Below are 12,747 nucleotides of genomic sequence, written 5' to 3' on the forward strand. Positions count from 1 at the left end.
AGACGTGTTGGCAGCTATTGTCGCCATGTTCTCACATCCCGAGTTTAGTGTCTTATAGGCATACGTATGAAACACACTTCTCTAATGTGTGGGATAAATGACTCTGACTGGAGCAGGTAGCAGGTCTTCAAGACTCTCAAAACAAGCGAATATTTTGGCCAAACTGTCTTCACTGCTAACACAAATTGCATTACTCTTGCAGTGGTACTTTCTTACGATACCTACCGATTTAATTACAGAGTGCTCATATGCAATGCAACTTTTAACTCACACATCAAGTACAACACAAGAAGACACAGCCTGTGACCATGTAAATTACTGAGGAACTCCACAGAGACCAAGCATGGTTCTATTCATCCAATGGCGCCAGAAGACAATAGTGACTGCAAGAAGAGACACAGTAGCCTCACGAACCATTAAAAACAGCATTCGTATTGCACACTTTGAAACACAGCAGTGTAGGTCATTACTAGGGCATGGATGGGTTAATGCGACTTGTGTGAGATAGTAGTAGGAATGATGGACATAGTTCCGTTTTCAGTACAATACCAGGTGATATATTTGTGTTGATCCAGGTGTACACAGGGCAGGTCTACTTGACAACAGTGAAACACTGTGATTGAGGTGTGTGAATGAGCCTAAAATATCGAGGGGACATGTGGTAAGAGAAACCAGGTTAGCATTGTGTTAGTAGCTGTAGTTATGTTCCTGTGAAATGTCAATCAGCTCTAATCCAGGTTGGTGAATGTTGTTATTGCAGGAAGAATTGCTAGTGCAGAACAAAGAGTGATAGATTTAGTATTTGAAAGCAGTTAATAACTGAGTAGCTACTGGTGTCATGTGACACAAACTGGTTTGTGATGTAGTTGTCTATTCCTGAAATCTTGAAGCTTGCTAGCGTTTTGTGTCTTGACTGGCTCTGTATCTGCTTATGTGGTAGAGCTTCTGTGTATGTAACATGATGAATATTGCATGCAGAGTTTGTGCAATCTTTCTGCTAGACACAGGATGAGAGGTGCATCAGCTGCAATTGTGAACACCATCGACTTGTATCACATTGATGGGATTCAAAGTGCTGTCAAAATAGTAGAGTCTCACATCTAAATGCTATATGTTAATATTAGCATACTGGTCTGCTGTCTAAACACTTCAGTGTTGTGGTATTCATTGGCTGACACTTTTGGAATTTATTTAAGTAACTGTATGTAATGGCAGATTGCCAGACATGTGGGAAAATACTTTGTGGGTCACACCAGTGAAATTTGTACATGACATGCTGATGCACCACAGATTTGCAGTAATAGTTGGTTTTTAGGTGAAGGGCAGTGGCTTATTACACAGGCAGATATGCTTCAGTTAAGAACCTGATGAGGTGTCACCTGTAGTCTGTATTATGAGGCTGCAGCTGGATAGCAAGGCCACTAGGAAAGTTACTTGAAACATAATGTTACATAAACTTCCTGTAAAGGGGTAGCTTGCACACTTAATCATGAAACATACACCTTCCTTCACATGTTTGTTTATGCTGCTCAAACAATTATGGCATCAGCTGCAGCCATGAAGATGAATAAAGATAAATATTGTGGGTCTGTGTGCAGACAGTATGTGATAGTGGCTTACAGGCACCAGAAGCTTTGTAGGCGTTAGAGAAAAATAAATATTAGGTAATGCAAGCTAATTTTAGAGCGCTAGAGTGTATTTAAGCAGTAGTCTAAGTGAAAGTATGTGAGTGAGAAAGATTTGGAACATGCAGCTATCTTGTGTAAAGTTGGTGTAAGGTTTCCAAATGTTGTGTGTGGCAGTAGGTGTGTGTTATGAAATGACATGATTGAGACAGTAGCAAGAAATGCTGTGACAGCTGAGTGTGATACTGAGGAAGAGAAGAGGCTTTTGCCTGTGCTAGGCTTAGCCTGGCTGTGATTTGTGTTGAAGGGGTGCTAGTGACATGTACTTGTGGTTTTGGTGTGCTTGCTGACTTGTTGTTAGAGTGACATTTTAGATGTGCATTGGTGATGTAAGGGATAGGTTTATTGCCAGTTTTGTCATGTTCTGTTGTGAATGAAAGAAAGTGGAGGAGAACTGCGTAAATAGAGAGCATAGTTTGTGACAAGTGGGTGCAGATATGAAGCGAAACTTGTGTAGTTGGCTGATGGTATTAGCAGCTGATGTGAGGCATGAGAGAGTGAGATTGCGAAAAAAAATGTGGAACGCTTCACGATTTTGCGTGTCATCCTTGCGCAGGGGCCATGCTAATCTTCTCTGTATCGTTCCAATTTTAGTATATGTACCGCCGAAGCGAGTACGTTCGAGGAGCCCTCTGAAATTGTATATATAGTTATGGCGTCGCGTCAAACATGGTTCGGCTTGGACGTAAGTTTACACAGCTCTGGCGAGGAACACAAGGCCTGCCGAGTGCTAATTTGTGAACTAATTACTGCGAGGTGTCGTTCTTAGTAAGTGGCAGCTCTGTCAACTGTAGATTTGGCAGTTTTGGGTGTAAAACTTAGATCGTAGGGTCGTTTGCTCTCGCACCATCCACCCAGAGCAGCAGCAGTTTCACACAGCTGCCGCTAGGCGGCAGCAAGACGTGTTGGCAGCTATTGTCGCCATGTTCTCACATCCCGAGTTTAGTGTCTTATAGGCATACGTATGAAACACATTTCTCTAATGTGTGGGATAAATGACTCTGACTGGAGCAGGTAGCAGGTCTTCAAGACTCTCAAAACAAGCGAATATTTTGGCCAAACTGTCTTCACTGCTAACACAAATTGCATTACTCTTGCAGTGGTACTTTCTTACGATACCTATCGATTTAATTACAGAGTGCTCATATGCAATGCAACTTTTAACTCACACATCAAGTACAACACAAGAAGACACAGCCTGTGACCATGTAAATTACTGAGGAACTCCACAGAGACCAAGCATGGTTCTATTCATCCAATGGCGCCGGAAGACAATAGTGACTGCAAGAAGAGACACAGTAGCCTCACGAACCATTAAAAACAGCATTCGTATTGCACACTTTGAAACACAGCAGTGTAGGTCATTACCAGGGCATGGATGGGTTAATGCGACTTGTGTGAGATAGTAGTAGGAATGATGGACATCGTTCCGTTTTCAGTACAATACCAGGTGATATATTTGTGTTGATCCAGGTGTACACAGGGCAGGTCTACTTGACAACAGTGAAACACTGTGATTGAGGTGTGTGAATGAGCCTAAAATATCGAGGGGACATGTGGTAAGAGAAACCAGGTTAGCATTGTGTTAGTAGCTGTAGTTATGTTCCTGTGAAATGTCAATCAGCTGTAATCCAGGTTGGTGAATGTTGTTATTGCAGGAAGAATTGCTAGTGCAGAACAAAGAGTGATAGATTTAGTATTTGAAAGCAGTTAATAACTGAGTAGCTACTGGTGTCATGTGACACAAACTGGTTTGTGATGTAGTTGTCTATTCCTGAAATCTTGAAGCTTGCTAGTGTTTTGTGTCTTGACTGGCTCTGTATCTGCTTATGTGGTAGAGCTTCTGTGTATGTAACATGATGAATATTGCATGCAGAGTTTGTCCAATCTTTCTCCTAGACACAGGATGAGAGGTGCATCAGCTGCAATTGTGAACACCATCGACTTGTATCACATTGATGGGATTCAAAGTGCTGTCAAAATAGTAGAGTCTCACATCTAAATGCTATATGTTAATATTAGCATACTGGTCTGCTGTCTAAACACTTCAGTGTTGTGGTATTCATTGGCTGACACTTTTGGAATTTATTTAAGTAACTGTATGTAATGGCAGATTGCCAGACATGTGGGAAAATACTTTGTGGGTCACACCAGTGAAATTTGTACATGACATGCTGATGCACCACAGATTTGCAGTAATAGTTGGTTTTTAGGTGAAGGGCAGTGGCTTATTACACAGGCAGATATGCTTCAGTTAAGAACCTGATGAGGTGTCACCTGCAGTCTGTATTATGAGGCTGCAGCTGGATAGCAAGGCCACTAGGAAAGTTACTTGAAACATAATGTTAAATAAACTTCCTGTAAAGGGGTAGCTTGCACACTTAATGATGAAAGATACACCTTCCTTCACATGTTTGTTTATGCTGCTCAAACAATTATGGCATCAGCTGCAGCCATGAAGATGAATAAAGATAAATATTGTGGGTCTGTGTGCAGACAGTATGTGATAGTGGCTTACAGGCACCAGAAGCTTTGTAGGCGTTAGAGAAAAATAAATATTAGGTAATGCAAGCTAATTTTAGAGCGCTAGAGTGTATTTAAGCAGTAGTCTAAGTGAAAGTATGTGAGTGAGAAAGATTTGGAACATGCAGCTATCTTGTGTAAAGTTGGTGTAAGGTTTCCAAATGTTGTGTGTGGCAGTAGGTGTGTGTTATGAAATGACATGATTGAGACAGTAGCAAGAGATGCTGTGACAGCTGAGTGTGATACTGAGGAAGAGAAGAGGCTTTTGCCTGTGCTAGGCTTAGCCTGGCTGTGATTTGTGTTGAAGGGGTGCTAGTGACATGTACTTGTGGTTTTGGTGTGCTTGCTGACTTGTTATTAGAGTGACATTTTAGATGTGCATTGCTGATGTAAGGGATAGGTTTATTGCCAGTTTTGTCATGTTCTGTTGTGAATGAAAGAAAGTGGAGGAGAAATGCGTAAATGGAGAGCATAGTTTGTGACAAGTGGGGGCAGATATGAAGTGAAACTTGTGTAGTTGGCTGATGGTATTAGCAGCTGATGTGAGGCATGAGAGAGTGAGATTGCGAAAAAAATGTGGAACGCTTCACGATTTTGCGTGTCATCCTTGCGCAGGGGCCATGCTAATCTTCTCTGTATCGTTCCAATTTTAGTATATGTACCGCCGAAGCGAGTACGTTCGAGGAGCCCTCTGAAATTGTATATATAGTTATGGCGTCGCGTCAAACATGGTTCGGCTTGGACGTAGGTTTACACAGCTCTGGCGAGGAACACAAGGCCTGCCGAGTGCTAATTTGTGAACTAATTACTGCGAGGTGTCGTTCTTAGTAAGTGGCAGCTCTGTCAACTGTAGATTTGGCAGTTTTGGGTGTAAAACTTAGATCGTAGGGTCGTTTGCTCTCGCACCATCCACCCAGAGCAGCAGCAGTTTCACACAGCTGCCGCTAGGCGGCAGCAAGACGTGTTGGCAGCTATTGTCGCCATGTTCTCACATCCCGAGTTTAGTGTCTTATAGGCATACGTATGAAACACACTTCTCTAATGTGTGGGATAAATGACTCTGACTGGAGCAGGTAGCAGGTCTTCAAGACTCTCAAAACAAGCGAATATTTTGGCCAAACTGTCTTCACTGCTAACACAAATTGCATTACTCTTGCAGTGGTACTTTCTTACGATACCTATCGATTTAATTACAGAGTGCTCATATGCAATGCAACTTTTAACTCACACATCAAGTACAACACAAGAAGACACAGCCTGTGACCATGTAAATTACTGAGGAACTCCACAGAGACCAAGCATGGTTCTATTCATCCAATGGCGCCAGAAGACAATAGTGACTGCAAGAAGAGACACAGTAGCCTCACGAACCATTAAAAACAGCATTCGTATTGCACACTTTGAAACACAGCAGTGTAGGTCATTACCAGGGCATGGATGGGTTAATGCGACTTGTGTGAGATAGTAGTAGGAATGATGGACATCGTTCCGTTTTCAGTACAATACCAGGTGATATATTTGTGTTGATCCAGGTGTACACAGGGCAGGTCTACTTGACAACAGTGAAACACTGTGATTGAGGTGTGTGAATGAGCCTAAAATATCGAGGGGACATGTGGTAAGAGAAACCAGGTTAGCATTGTGTTAGTAGCTGTAGTTATGTTCCTGTGAAATGTCAATCAGCTCTAATCCAGGTTGGTGAATGTTGTTATTGCAGGAAGAATTGCTAGTGCAGAACAAAGAGTGATAGATTTAGTATTTGAAAGCAGTTAATAACTGAGTAGCTACTGGTGTCATGTGACACAAACTGGTTTGTGATGTAGTTGTCTATTCCTGAAATCTTGAAGCTTGCTAGTGTTTTGTGTCTTGACTGGCTCTGTATCTGCTTATGTGGTAGAGCTTCTGTGTATGTAACATGATGAATATTGCATGCAGAGTTTGTCCAATCTTTCTCCTAGACACAGGATGAGAGGTGCATCAGCTGCAATTGTGAACACCATCGACTTGTATCACATTGATGGGATTCAAAGTGCTGTCAAAATAGTAGAGTCTCACATCTAAATGCTATATGTTAATATTAGCATAGTGGTCTGCTGTCTAAACACTTCAGTGTTGTGGTATTCATTGGCTGACACTTTTGGAATTTATTTAAGTAACTGTATGTAATGGCAGATTGCCAGACATGTGGGAAAATACTTTGTGGGTCACACCAGTGAAATTTGTACATGACATGCTGATGCACCACATATTTGCAGTAATAGTTGGTTTTTAGGTGAAGGGCAGTGGCTTATTACACAGGCAGATATGCTTCAGTTAAGAACCTGATGAGGTGTCACCTGTAGTCTGTATTATGAGGCTGCAGCTGGATAGCAAGGCCACTAGGAAAGTTACTTGAAACATAATGTTAAATAAACTTCCTGTAAAGGGGTAGCTTGCACACTTAATCATGAAAGATACACCTTCCTTCACATGTTTGTTTATGCTGCTCAAACAATTATGGCATCAGCTGCAGCCATGAAGATGAATAAAGATAAATATAGTGGGTCTGTGTGCAGACAGTATGTGATAGTTGCTTACAGGCACCAGAAGCTTTGTAGGCGTTAGAGAAAAATAAATATTAGGTAATGCAAGCTAATTTTAGAGCGCTAGAGTGTATTTAAGCAGTAGTCTAAGTGAAAGTATGTGAGTGAGAAAGATTTGGAACATGCAGCTATCTTGTGTAAAGTTGGTGTAAGGTTTCCAAATGTTGTGTGTGGCAGTAGGTGTGTGTTATGAAATGACATGATTGAGACAGTAGCAAGAGATGCTGTGACAGCTGAGTGTGATACTGAGGAAGAGAAGAGGCTTTTGCCTGTGCTAGGCTTAGCCTGGCTGTGATTTGTGTTGAAGGGGTGCTAGTGACATGTACTTGTGGTTTTGGTGTGCTTGCTGACTTGTTATTAGAGTGTCATTTTAGATGTGCATTGCTGATGTAAGGGATAGGTTTATTGCCAGTTTTGTCATGTTCTGTTGTGAATGAAAGAAAGTGGAGGAGAACTGCGTAAATGGAGAGCATAGTTTGTGACAAGTGGGTGCAGATATGAAGTGAAACTTGTGTAGTTGGCTGATGGTATTAGCAGCTGATGTGAGGCATGAGAGAGTGAGATTGCGAAAAAAATGTGGAACGCTTCACGATTTTGCGTGTCATCCTTGCGCAGGGGCCATGCTAATCGTCTCTGTATCGTTCCAATTTTAGTATATGTACCGCCGAAGCGAGTACGTTCGAGGAGCCCTCTGAAATTGTATATATAGTTATGGCGTCGCGTCAAACATGGTTCGGCTTGGACGTAGGTTTACACAGCTCTGGCGAGGAACACAAGGCCTGCCGAGTGCTAATTTGTGAACTAATTACTGCGAGGTGTCGTTCTTAGTAAGTGGCAGCTCTGTCAACTGTAGATTTGGCAGTTTTGGGTGTAAAACTTAGATCGTAGAGTCGTTTGCTCTCGCACCATCCACCCAGAGCAGCAGCAGTTTCACACAGCTGCCGCTAGGCGGCAGCAAGACGTGTTGGCAGCTATTGTCGCCATGTTCTCACATCCCGAGTTTAGTGTCTTATAGGCATACGTATGAAACACACTTCTCTAATGTGTGGGATAAATGACTCTGACTGGAGCAGGTAGCAGGTCTTCAAGACTCTCAAAACAAGCGAATATTTTGGCCAAACTGTCTTCACTGCTAACACAAATTGCATTACTCTTGCAGTGGTACTTTCTTACGATACCTATCGATTTAATTACAGAGTGCTCATATGCAATGCAACTTTTAACTCACACATCAAGTACAACACAAGAAGACACAGCCTGTGACCATGTAAATTACTGAGGAACTCCACAGAGACCAAGCATGGTTCTATTCATCCAATGGCGCCAGAAGACAATAGTGACTGCAAGAAGAGACACAGTAGCCTCACGAACCATTAAAAACAGCATTCGTATTGCACACTTTGAAACACAGCAGTGTAGGTCATTACCAGGGCATGGATGGGTTAATGCGACTTGTGTGAGATAGTAGTAGGAATGATGGACATCGTTCCGTTTTCAGTACAATACCAGGTGATATATTTGTGTTGATCCAGGTGTACACAGGGCAGGTCTACTTGACAACAGTGAAACACTGTGATTGAGGTGTGTGAATGAGCCTAAAATATCGAGGGGACATGTGGTAAGAGAAACCAGGTTAGCATTGTGTTAGTAGCTGTAGTTATGTTCCTGTGAAATGTCAATCAGCTCTAATCCAGGTTGGTGAATGTTGTTATTGCAGGAAGAATTGCTAGTGCAGAACAAAGAGTGATAGATTTAGTATTTGAAAGCAGTTAATAACTGAGTAGCTACTGGTGTCATGTGACACAAACTGGTTTGTGATGTAGTTGTCTATTCCTGAAATCTTGAAGCTTGCTAGTGTTTTGTGTCTTGACTGGCTCTGTATCTGCTTATGTGGTAGAGCTTCTGTGTATGTAACATGATGAATATTGCATGCAGAGTTTGTCCAATCTTTCTCCTAGACACAGGATGAGAGGTGCATCAGCTGCAATTGTGAACACCATCGACTTGTATCACATTGATGGGATTCAAAGTGCTGTCAAAATAGTAGAGTCTCACATCTAAATGCTATATGTTAATATTAGCATAGTGGTCTGCTGTCTAAACACTTCAGTGTTGTGGTATTCATTGGCTGACACTTTTGGAATTTATTTAAGTAACTGTATGTAATGGCAGATTGCCAGACATGTGGGAAAATACTTTGTGGGTCACACCAGTGAAATTTGTACATGACATGCTGATGCACCACAGATTTGCAGTAATAGTTGGTTTTTAGGTGAAGGGCAGTGGCTTATTCCACAGGCAGATATGCTTCAGTTAAGAACCTGATGAGGTGTCACCTGCAGTCTGTATTATGAGGCTGCAGCTGGATAGCAAGGCCACTAGGAAAGTTACTTGAAACATAATGTTAAATAAACTTCCTGTAAAGGGGTAGCTTGCACACTTAATCATGAAAGATACACCTTCCTTCACATGTTTGTTTATGCTGCTCAAACAATTATGGCATCAGCTGCAGCCATGAAGATGAATAAAGATAAATATTGTGGGTCTGTGTGCAGACAGTATGTGATAGTGGCTTACAGGCACCAGAAGCTTTGTAGGCGTTAGAGAAAAATAAATATTAGGTAATGCAAGCTAATTTTAGAGCGCTAGAGTGTATTTAAGCAGTAGTCTAAGTGAAAGTATGTGAGTGAGAAAGATTTGGAACATGCAGCTATCTTGTGTAAAGTTGGTGTAAGGTTTCCAAATGTTGTGTGTGGCAGTAGGTGTGTGTTATGAAATGACATGATTGAGACAGTAGCAAGAGATGCTGTGACAGCTGAGTGTGATACTGAGGAAGAGAAGAGGCTTTTGCCTGTGCTAGGCTTAGCCTGGCTGTGATTTGTGTTGAAGGGGTGCTAGTGACATGTACTTGTGGTTTTGGTGTGCTTGCTGACTTGTTATTAGAGTGACATTTTAGATGTGCATTGCTGATGTAAGGGATAGGTTTATTGCCAGTTTTGTCATGTTCTGTTGTGAATGAAAGAAAGTGGAGGAGAACTGCGTAAATGGAGAGCATAGTTTGTGACAAGTGGGTGCAGATATGAAGCGAAACTTGTGTAGTTGGCTGATGGTATTAGCAGCTGATGTGAGGCATGAGAGAGTGAGATTGCGAAAAAAAATGTGGAACGCTTCACGATTTTGCGTGTCATCCTTGCGCAGGGGCCATGCTAATCTTCTGTGTATTGTTCCAATTTTAGTATATGTACCGCCGAAGCGAGTACATTCGAGGAGCCCTCTGAAATTGTATATATAGTTATGGCGTCGCGTCAAACATGGTTCGGCTTGGACGTAGGTTTACACAGCTCTGGCGAGGAACACATGGCCTGCCGAGTGCTAATTTGTGAACTAATTACTGCGAGGTGTCGTTCTTAGTAAGTGGCAGCTCTGTCAACTGTAGATTTGGCAGTTTTGGGTGTAAAACTTAGATCGTAGAGTCGTTTGCTCTCGCACCATCCACCCAGAGCAGCAGCAGTTTCACACAGCTGCCGCTAGGCGGCAGCAAGACGTGTTGGCAGCTATTGTCGCCATGTTCTCACATCCCGAGTTTAGTGTCTTATAGGCATACGTATGAAACACACTTCTCTAATGTGTGGGATAAATGACTCTGACTGGAGCAGGTAGCAGGTCTTCAAGACTCTCAAAACAAGCGAATATTTTGGCCAAACTGTCTTCACTGCTAACACAAATTGCATTACTCTTGCAGTGGTACTTTCTTACGATACCTACCGATTTAATTACAGAGTGCTCATATGCAATGCAACTTTTAACTCACACATCAAGTACAACACAAGAAGACACAGCCTGTGACCATGTAAATTACTGAGGAACTCCACAGAGACCAAGCATGGTTCTATTCATCCAATGGCGCTGGAAGACAATAGTGACTGCAAGAAGAGACACAGTAGCCTCACGAACCATTAAAAACAGCATTCGTATTGCACACTTTGAAACACAGCAGTGTAGGTCATTACCAGGGCATGGATGGGTTAATGCGACTTGTGTGAGATAGTAGTAGGAATGATGGACATAGTTCCGTTTTCAGTACAATACCAGGTGATATATTTGTGTTGATCCAGGTGTACACAGGGCAGGTCTACTTGACAACAGTGAAACACTGTGATTGAGGTGTGTGAATGAGCCTAAAATATCGAGGGGACATGTGGTAAGAGAAACCAGGTTAGCATTGTGTTAGTAGCTGTAGTTATGTTCCTGTGAAATGTCAATCAGCTCTAATCCAGGTTGGTGAATGTTGTTATTGCAGGAAGAATTGCTAGTGCAGAACAAAGAGTGATAGATTTAGTATTTGAAAGCAGTTAATAACTGAGTAGCTACTGGTGTCATGTGACACAAACTGGTTTGTGATGTAGTTGTCTATTCCTGAAATCTTGAAGATTGCTAGTGTTTTGTGTCTTGACTGGCTCTGTATCTGCTTATGTGGTAGAGCTTCTGTGTATGTAACATGATGAATATTGCATGCAGAGTTTGTGCAATCTTTCTGCTAGACACAGGATGAGAGGTGCATCAGCTGCAATTGTGAACACCATCGACTTGTATCACATTGATGGGATTCAAAGTGCTGTCAAAATAGTAGAGTCTCACATCTAAATGCTATATGTTAATATTAGCATAGTGGTCTGCTGTCTAAACACTTCAGTGTTGTGGTATTCATTGGCTGACACTTTTGGAATTTATTTAGGTAACTGTATGTAATGGCAGATTGCCAGATATGTGGGAAAATACTTTGTGGGTCACACCAGTGAAATTTGTACATGACATGCTGATGCACCACAGATTTGCAGTAATAGTTGGTTTTTAGGTGAAGGGCAGTGGCTTATTACACAGGCAGATATGCTTCAGTTAAGAACCTGATGAGGTGTCACCTGCAGTCTGTATTATGAGGCTGCAGCTGGATAGCAAGGCCACTAGGAAAGTTACTTGAAACATAATGTTACATAAACTTCCTGTGAAGGGGTAGCTTGCACACTTAATCATGAAAGATACACCTTCCTTCACATGTTTGTTTATGCTGCTCAAACAATTATGGCATCAGCTGCAGCCATGAAGATGAATAAAGATAAATATTGTGGGTCTGTGTGCAGACAGTATGTGATAGTGGCTTACAGGCACCAGAAGCTTTGTAGGCGTTAGAGAAAAATAAATATTAGGTAATGCAAGCTAATTTTAGAGCGCTAGAGTGTATTTAAGCAGTAGTCTAAGTGAAAGTATGTGAGTGAGAAAGATTTGGAACATGCAGCTATCTTGTGTAAAGTTGGTGTAAGGTTTCCAAATGTTGTGTGTGGCAGTAGGTGTGTGTTATGAAATGACATGATTGAGACAGTAGCAAGAGATGCTGTGACAGCTGAGTGTGATACTGAGGAAGAGAAGAGGCTTTTGCCTGTGCTAGGCTTAGCCTGGCTGTGATTTGTGTTGAAGGGGTGCTAGTGACATGTACTTGTGGTTTTGGTGTGCTTGCTGACTTGTTATTAGAGTGACATTTTAGATGTGCATTGGTGATGTAAGGGATAGGTTTATTGCCAGTTTTGTCATGTTCTGTTGTGAATGAAAGAAAGTGGAGGAGAACTGCGTAAATGGAGAGCATAGTTTGTGACAAGTGGGTGCAGATATGAAGTGAAACTTGTGTAGTTGGCTGATGGTATTAGCAGCTGATGTGAGGCATGAGAGAGTGAGATTGCGAAAAAAATGTGGAACGCTTCACGATTTTGCGTGTCATCCTTGCGCAGGGGCCATGCTAGTCTTCTCTGTATCGTTCCAATTTTAGTATATGTACCGCCGAAGCGAGTACGTTCGAGGAGCCCTCTGAAATTGTATATATAGTTATGGCGTCGCGTCAAACATGGTTCGGCTTGGACGTAGGTTTACACAGCTCTGGCGAGGAACACAAGGCCTGCCGAGTGCTA

General features: G+C 42.0%; 5 non-coding genes across 5 annotated transcripts; all 5 read right to left on the minus strand.

Moving 5' to 3' along the window:
- Positions 1–2,196: 2,196 nt before the first annotated feature.
- On the minus strand, positions 2,197–2,303 carry LOC126279548 (U6 spliceosomal RNA). Its single transcript, XR_007551022.1, has one exon. It is a non-coding gene; the product is annotated as a U6 spliceosomal RNA (small nuclear RNA).
- Positions 2,304–4,778: 2,475 nt separating this feature from the next.
- On the minus strand, positions 4,779–4,885 carry LOC126279549 (U6 spliceosomal RNA). Its single transcript, XR_007551023.1, has one exon. It is a non-coding gene; the product is annotated as a U6 spliceosomal RNA (small nuclear RNA).
- A 2,475-nt stretch (positions 4,886–7,360) lies between these two features.
- LOC126279672 (U6 spliceosomal RNA) lies at positions 7,361–7,467 on the minus strand. The gene has a single exon (XR_007551138.1). It is a non-coding gene; the product is annotated as a U6 spliceosomal RNA (small nuclear RNA).
- Positions 7,468–9,943: 2,476 nt separating this feature from the next.
- LOC126279714 (U6 spliceosomal RNA) lies at positions 9,944–10,050 on the minus strand. Its single transcript, XR_007551178.1, has one exon. It is a non-coding gene; the product is annotated as a U6 spliceosomal RNA (small nuclear RNA).
- Positions 10,051–12,525: 2,475 nt separating this feature from the next.
- On the minus strand, positions 12,526–12,632 carry LOC126279686 (U6 spliceosomal RNA). Its single transcript, XR_007551151.1, has one exon. It is a non-coding gene; the product is annotated as a U6 spliceosomal RNA (small nuclear RNA).
- Positions 12,633–12,747: the final 115 nt, after the last annotated feature.

The sequence above is a fragment of the Schistocerca gregaria genome, chromosome 6, assembly GCF_023897955.1.
Source record: "Schistocerca gregaria isolate iqSchGreg1 chromosome 6, iqSchGreg1.2, whole genome shotgun sequence".
Taxonomy (NCBI): domain Eukaryota; kingdom Metazoa; phylum Arthropoda; class Insecta; order Orthoptera; family Acrididae; genus Schistocerca; species Schistocerca gregaria.